Genomic DNA, 8,047 nt, shown 5'->3' on the forward strand with positions numbered 1-8,047 from the left:
TGTACTTTTCAATGAATCTTTGTACAGTAATATGCGATTATCTTTTGCATAAGTAAATAAATCATTAAGTTTAAGCTCAATCCAGATGCTCAAAAGGAATTGGTTTAGAAAAAAATATTGTCTTTTCCTCATGAGAAAAAGAACAAATAATACATGACAAACATTCTGGAAAATGAATACATTCTGAGCTGAAAAGCCGTCAGGTGACTTTGAACACAACCTTTGCCAAGGGATCTTTGAAAATGAGACAATGTTCTGGAGAGTGCAATCTTTCTCCAACTTGTTGAGTTTGTAGGAGATTCAGATGACGGGATGTTTCCACTATCTGGATTTCTTGAACTGATATCCAAATCGCCCTTTCGGGTTTTTAACTTGGACTCATCCTTGGTTGAAAGATGCCCTTTGCGAGTTTTCATCTTGAACCCACCTTATTTTCTTTTCTTTTTCTTTTATTTTTTTCTCTTTTCCTTTTTCTCTCTTTTTTTCAACTTAGGACGCCCTCTCGGGTTTTCATCCTAAGCGAAGTACTTTTTGACTGTATCCGAGTTGATGGGATGTGGCAGTTCAGGTCCATCCATTTCAGCCAGAACAAGGGCTCCTCCAGAGAAGGCATTTTTCACGACATAAGGTCCTTCCCAATTTAGCATCCATTTTCATCGGAAATCTTTCTGGATTGGCCAAATTCTTTTTAGCACCAGATCTCATTTGCGGAATATTCTCGGGAGCACCTTTTTTTATGTGCTCGGATCATTCGTTTCTGATAGATTTGACTATGATGAATGGCTTTCAGTCTCTTTTCATCTATCAGATTAAGTTGATCATATCTAGATTGTACCCATTCTGCATCATCCAGTTTGACTTCTGTCAAGACCCGAAGTAAAGGAACTTCTACTTCAATGGGTAGCACTGCTTCCATTCTATAAGCTAGTGAAAATAGAGTTGCCTCAGTTGAGGTTCGTACCGAGGTTCGATAGGCGAACAAAGCGAAAGGTAACTTATCATGCCAGTCTTTGTAAGTTTCAGTCATTTTTCCACTATCTTCTTAATGTTTTTGTTTGCTGCTTCTACTGCTCCGTTCATCTTTGGTCTGTAAGCAGTGGAATTGTGATGTTTTATGTTGAACTGTTCACAAGCAGCATTCATCATTTTGTTGTTCAAGTTTGTAGCATTATCGGTAATGATCCTTTCAGGTAGACCATACCGACATATAATCTCTTTCTTCAGAAACTTGCAAATAGTGGATTGAGTGACACTGGCATATGATGCAGCCTCTACCCATTTCGTGAAGTAATCAATTGCCACGAGAATGAAACGTTGACCATTCGAAGCCTTCAGATGAATTTGCCCGATAACGTCCATGCCCCATACAGAGAAAGGCCATGGTGACGTCATTACATGAAGCGGATGAGATGGAACATTGATTTTATCTCCGTAAATCTGACATTTATGACATCTTCTTGCATAGTTGATGCAATCACTTTCTAGTGTGGACCAAAAATATCCGCATCTCATTATTTATCTTGACATCATATGTCCATTTGCATGTGCTCCACAAACTCCATCATGTACTTCTTCCACTATCATTTTTTCCTTTTCAGCATCGTCGCACCTTAACAGGACTTGATTATGGCTTTTCTTGCATAAAACCTCTCCGTCAAGGACATATCCAGCTGCCATCCTTCTAAGGGTTCTCTTATCGATTTCAGTGGCTTCTTCTGGATAACTCTGATGCTTGATATACTGCAAAATGTCGTAGTACCAAGACTTAGTGTCTTTCACTTCTTCAATTTGGTAACAATGAGTCGGGTACTCATACGACTGCATGTTAATTGGCATCATTTTAGACTTCCCGCCAGTTTTGAATGCGGCTGCCAAGGTAGCTAAAGCGTCAGCCATTTGATTTTCTTCTCTAGGCACGTAGTGGAAGGTGACTTCGTCGAACTCTTCGAGCAGATTCAGTACTATTTTTCGGTACTCTAACAGTTTTACATCATTGGTTTCCCACTCTCTGCGGAGCTGATAGATTACTAATGTTGAATCCCCATATATTCGCAAGGTCTTTATGCTTTTCCCAAGTGCAGCTCGGATTCCCAAGACACATGCTTCATACTCTGCCATGTTATTGGTGCAATCGAAGTTGAGTCTGCTAGTAAATGGGTAGTGACTCCCTTATGGAGAAATTAGGATTGCCCCGATGCCATGTCCTAATGCATTTGACGTACCATCGAAATGCATTCTTCAGGAACTGTCTGTTGAAGTCCCTGCTTCTTCTAAGGAGATAGCCATCAAGTTTTCGTCTAGGAAGTCAAAGTCCAAAGGCTCGTAATTGTCATCGGTTCTACTGTCCAAGAACTCTGATATGGCACTTCTTTTGATTGCTTTCTGGCTCACGTACTCAATGTCAAATTCCGCCAAGAGCATCTGCCATCGGGCTAACCTTCTAGATAGAGCATGTACACCCATCATGTACTTCAGGGGATCTAACTTGGAAATCAGCCATGTATTGTCGGAGTCTTTTTGTAGCTCAGACTAAAGCACAATAGACCTTCTCGATAGGAGGATATCTGACCTCGCAATCGGTGAACTTCTTACTTAAATAGCAGATGGCTCTTTCCTTCTTCCTGGATTCATCATGTTGTCCTAGGACACACCCCATGGAGTTCTCGAAAATAAAGAGATACAAGAATAGAGGTTTTCCAGGAATAGGGGACATCAGGATAGGAGAGTGAGATAAATACTCCTTTACTTTCTCGAATGCAATATGACATTTTTCATCCCATGCTTCTGGATTATTCTTTCGGAGAAGACGGAAGATTGGGTCACACTTATCGATTAACTGAGATACGAACCGAGCTACGTAATTCAGTCTACCTAGAAAACCTTAGACCTCTTTTTGTGTTCGAGGTGGAGGTAGGTTCTGGATAGCCTTAACTTTATCAGGATCAACCTCAATGCCTTTTCTGCTGACCACGAAGCCTAACAGTTTCCCGGATGTCACCTCGAAGGTACACTTCCTAGGGTTCAGTCGTAGCTGGAACTTTCTCAACCTCTAGAAGAGTTTCCTCAGATTCTCAACATGTTCATTCTCGGTTTGTGCCTTGACAATCACGTCGTCGACATAAATTTCTATCTCTTTGTGCATCATGTCGTGCAACAGGGTCACCATAGCTCTTTGATATGTTGCCCCAGCATTCTTTAGTCCGAAGGGCATCACCTTGTAGTAGAAGGTTCCCCACATTGTGACGAACGTGGTTTTCTCCATGTCTTCAAGATGCATCTTGATCTGATTATATCCCGAAAATCCATCCATGAATGAAAAGAAAGCGTTCTCGGGTGTATTGTCTACCAACATGTCAATGTGAGGTAGAGAAAAGTTGTCTTTAGGGCTCGCCTTGTTAAGATCACGGTTATCGACGCACATACAAACCTTCCCGTCCTTTTTCGGAACTGGTACTATATTGGCCACCCATTCCGGATACTTGGCCACTTGAAGAAAACCGGCATCAAATTGCTTCTTGACTTCTTCTTTGATCTTAAGGAGCATTTTTGGTCACATCCTTCTTAGTTTCTATTGCACAGGTTTGCATTCTGGCTTAATTGGCAGCTTATGAACTACCATATCTGTGCCTAGTCCCGGCATGTCCTGATATGACTAGGCAAACACATTTTTATACTCTTGAAGTAAGACTATTAGATTTTGTATTGCTTCAGCCAAGAGAGTTGTGCCGATTTTAACCTCTTTTCTGTCATCTTTAGTGCCCAAATTCAAGATTTTTATCGCATCCTCATGTGGTAGAATTTGCTTCTCTTCTCTTTCTACCATCCTCAACAATTCTGTAGGCAAGTTACACTCCTCTTCAGTGTCGTACTCATCAAATTCCACGAGGCAAATGGCTGATTCAAAATCCACTTTCGGATCAAGATCATCAGTGCCTACATTATCGTTGTCTGGGGTCCTGAAGGAACAAAGAAGGTATGGGTGTGTGAGAGGAAATATCCCACACGAAACAGTCAAAGAATTAAATTTGAAAGAGAAATGGAAATGAAGTGCTGAAATGAAGTGCTGAAATGAAGAAATAGACAATGAATTCAAAAAGAAATAAAAGAAAATTTGTTTGCCATGGATATAGAAAAAAAAATGCATCCTTTATTGAAATTAAACCAAATGTTTATTCACCCTTACAAAAGATCACATATTGCCTCGGGTATAGGCAAATAGGGGTAGTTCGAATATTACTCTGAAATACTCTTGTAAACCACAGGTAGTTCTTCCACCGACCAACTGCTAGGCACGAACCTAGGTGGAAGAGGGCATATCCCGGATCTATCTTCGTTGTCAACATCTTATGTGGTCACGGCATTGATATCCAGATCTTCCAGAGTCGCTTCTAACTTGGATATGGTGGTTTCAAACACATAACCACCTGACTTGAATGTTTTATAAAGAGGCGGGAATGTCATAGGCTCCCATTGGAATTCACTTCCAGTCAATCTTGCTAATCTCCTCTCCTGACTCTTTTGGATCTCTTTCCTCTTTTCCTGATAACTGGGCTGAAAACCGAGCCCAAACTGATCTAGCTTTGAAATGGGAAGGACTGGATTAATCCTTCCTTGCAGCTGTTTCCCAAACCCTCTTCCGATTTTAGCACATTGGCCTAAGGTTTGCTTGATCTCCATCTTTGTGTATTTGGAGAATCGGGGTTTAAGAATCTTCTTTCCCTCTGCCACAAATGTGGCATTCACAAATTCCAAGGAGAAGAATGAGCACTCCATCGTTTCCTCATCTACTTCGATGTATGGGACCTCCGTGGTCACACTTGCCACTATATTTTCTTCAGCGTTGATAATTACCAAGGCCCCATCGATAACAAATTTAACTTTTTGGTGCAGCATAGAGGGTACTGCATCTGCTTGATGAATCCATGGCCTTCCTAAAACACAGCTATAGGACGGCATGATATCCATCACAATGAACTCAACATTATAAGTGGCAGGTCCAATGGTCAATGGCACCTCGATCTTGCCAATAACCTCTCTTTTGGTCCCGTCAAATGCTCGGACCACGTTTTGACAAGCTCTCTTATGAGAGGTATATATTGTCAGTCTCTTCAATGTTACCAAAGGCATCACGTTCAGGGTCAAGCCGTTGTCAATCAACACACTTGGTAAGGCATGCCCCTTGCAGTAGGTAGTGATGTGTAATGCCTTAGTTCGGCCTCTTCCTCCGGATGGAATCTCATCATATGAAAACGAGATGAGATTATCGGCTTGAATATTGTTCACCAGTCGATCCATCTTGCTGACTGGTATGTCTTGTGACACGAACGTTTGATTAAGGATCTTTAACAATGTTTTTCGGTGTGCCTCCGAGTTTAAAAATAGGGCAAACATTGAAGTACGCGTAGGTAAGCTGTGGAGCTATTCTATAATGTTGTACTCGCTGTGCTTCAGGATCTTGAGGAACTCTTTGGCTTCTTCCTCCTTTATAGGTTCGTTAACAGCTAGTACATCTTCTTTGAAAGGTTCAAGTGGTCTCTGCCCTACTTTGCCATCACATCCTTCAGAAGTACTCACTTGGCATTCGTACATCCATGGCACTTGCCGATTCATTGTATTGAAAAGGACGAGGCGTTCTGATCACCACCTTGGCTGGTGTTGTTATTGTCATATTTTCCTTAGGGGTAATTATCAAATGACTACCCCTACCAAACCTTCTGTCTGATGATTCTCCAGTAGCGCAAACCTCTACTTCCAAATAATCTTGAATTTCCTCATAAAACTCCAGCTCTTTCCGGTCCATCATGAGCTAGACTATCGATCTGAATTCTGGGCACTCTTGTACATTATGCCCCTCTTCGTTGTGGTAACAACAATGGTTACCATCTTCAATCCTTGTTTCATACGAATAGGGTATAAGAAGCCCTGCTTTTACCACTTGGCTCCATATCCAAGCCAAAGGAGCTTTAATCTCTGAAACACATGTTTTAATTCTCTTGTCATTCTCAGTGGTGATTGCGTTGATTCCTGTCTCCTGATGATTAGGCAAGGGATTCTGGGCGATGTTCGGTGCTCTGGAGTTGAAATGAAACCAATTTTAGTTCCGCATTCGTTGTACCAGTCTCTTAAATGCGAGACAACTTTCAATTGAATGCCCCTGCACACCTCCATGATATTCACAGTGGGTGTTTTCGTCAAACCATTTCGGATATAAGAGCTTTATCGGATCCATTGGCTAGGGTGATACTACGTGAGTGTCGAAGAGTTGTTGATATAACTCTTTATATGTCATGGGAATGGGATCGAACTGTTCCCTTTCCCTATCCCTCATTGGTTCTCTCTGAGATTGGTTAGAAGTACCAGATGGTACAACTACAGTTGTTTTTGAATTTGAGATCGTAACACCGTTGATAGCGTTGTAGATGTTGACATTGTTGATCTCGCGGTCCTTGTTCTTCACGGGAGGCTTTCTACTAGAGTCACCTCCCTCAATCTTTCCTTGTTTTATAGCCAGTTCAACCATCTCACCAGCCATGACTAAATCTGAGAAACTTCCCGACGTGATTGCTACCAAATGCCCAAAGTAAGGTGCCTTCAAGGTCTGTACAAACAACTTTATAGTTTCTTTTTCATCCAAGGGTGGATGAACTTGCACAGATAAATCCCTCCACCTCTGTGCGTACTGTCGGAAACTCTCGTTATGCTTCTTTTCCAGGCTATGTAGCATAACTCAGTCTAGTCTCATATCATTGATATACTTGTACTGCTCTAAGAAAGACTTGGCTAAGTCTTTCCACGTCTTGATATGAGTTCGTCTAAGCTGGTTGTACCACCGGATAGCTGAACCGGACAGTCTCTTCTGAAGGTAATGGATCAAGAGTTGGTCATTTTCCTTGTATCCTGTCATCTTCCGACAGAACATAGTGATATGGGCTGAAGGGCAGTTGTTCCCGTCGAACTTCTCAAACTCAGGAACCTTAAATTTCGGTGGAAGCACCAAATCGAGAACCAAACTTAGTTCCATTGCATCCACACCATAATAATCATGGTCTCCTTGGACCAACTTCATTTGGTCTTCTAACATCCTGATCTTTTCTTCCATCTTCCTTGCCTTATTCTCCTCATCAAAATCTGGGATAGGGCAGTCGTTCGGATGACTGTCAGGTTTCACTGCAGACGTCTATAAATTTGCCACTGATGTAGCTTTCCCTTTGGCGGTGGATGAGTCACCTTGCAGTCCGGGTAAGGTCCAGGATGAGACAACCACTTATGGGGTTGGTGGTATGGTTATCCCCTCATATGCACCTTCTCCGGATAGACTCCATGTTACGTTGACTGTTCTGAGCCATTTTGTCCTCCAATTCTTTCTGCAGTCTTTCCATGTTCTCCTTAATCTTCTCAATTTTGGCATCCATTTGTTTCTTTTTTGCACTAGTGTTGTGAGGGTGATGCGTATCTAATGCTTGCGGTGGTACGCTTGGTGTCTGAGACATGTTCTGTTAGTTAATACAAATGTAAAAACATGGAAAATATAAAATAAAAACAAACATGAAATATAAAATGCAAGAAATGCAATGCATGATGTATGCAATTTGGAGGTATTGATCCAGAAAAGTGTCCATTATTATAAACAATCCTTATTCAGACAAAAATGTTTTATCTTTTAATAGACATAAAAACAAATTAAAGGTACATTCGGACTAAATCCTCTAGACCCCTAACAGCTTCTAGTAGGTTGACAAGTCTTCTGCCTTCATCTGTCACTGGTTGAATGCCTTGTCGAACCACTCCTGCTTCCCTTGTCAGGCCATGAAGATGACGAGCCGCCTTCTGTACTTATTCCAGGAAATCTCGAATGGTTGCGTCTCTGGCCCTTACCCTTTGTTGTGCTTGCTCCCAACGGAAACGCCACTGTAAACCTCCATCAAATGGCACTATCTGAAGATCGTTTGATTGCCTTTTGAACCCATCTACAACATCTTCTAACTCAGCTATTGTCTTGTCATCCTTTTCATGTTGTTTCTATAAGTCCGCCACCCGGATTCTCAAA

Source organism: Hibiscus syriacus, unplaced genomic scaffold (genome assembly GCF_006381635.1).
Source record: "Hibiscus syriacus cultivar Baekdansim isolate YM2019G1 unplaced genomic scaffold, ASM638163v2 tig00111213_pilon, whole genome shotgun sequence".
In the NCBI taxonomy this organism is placed as follows: Eukaryota; Viridiplantae; Streptophyta; class Magnoliopsida; order Malvales; family Malvaceae; genus Hibiscus; species Hibiscus syriacus.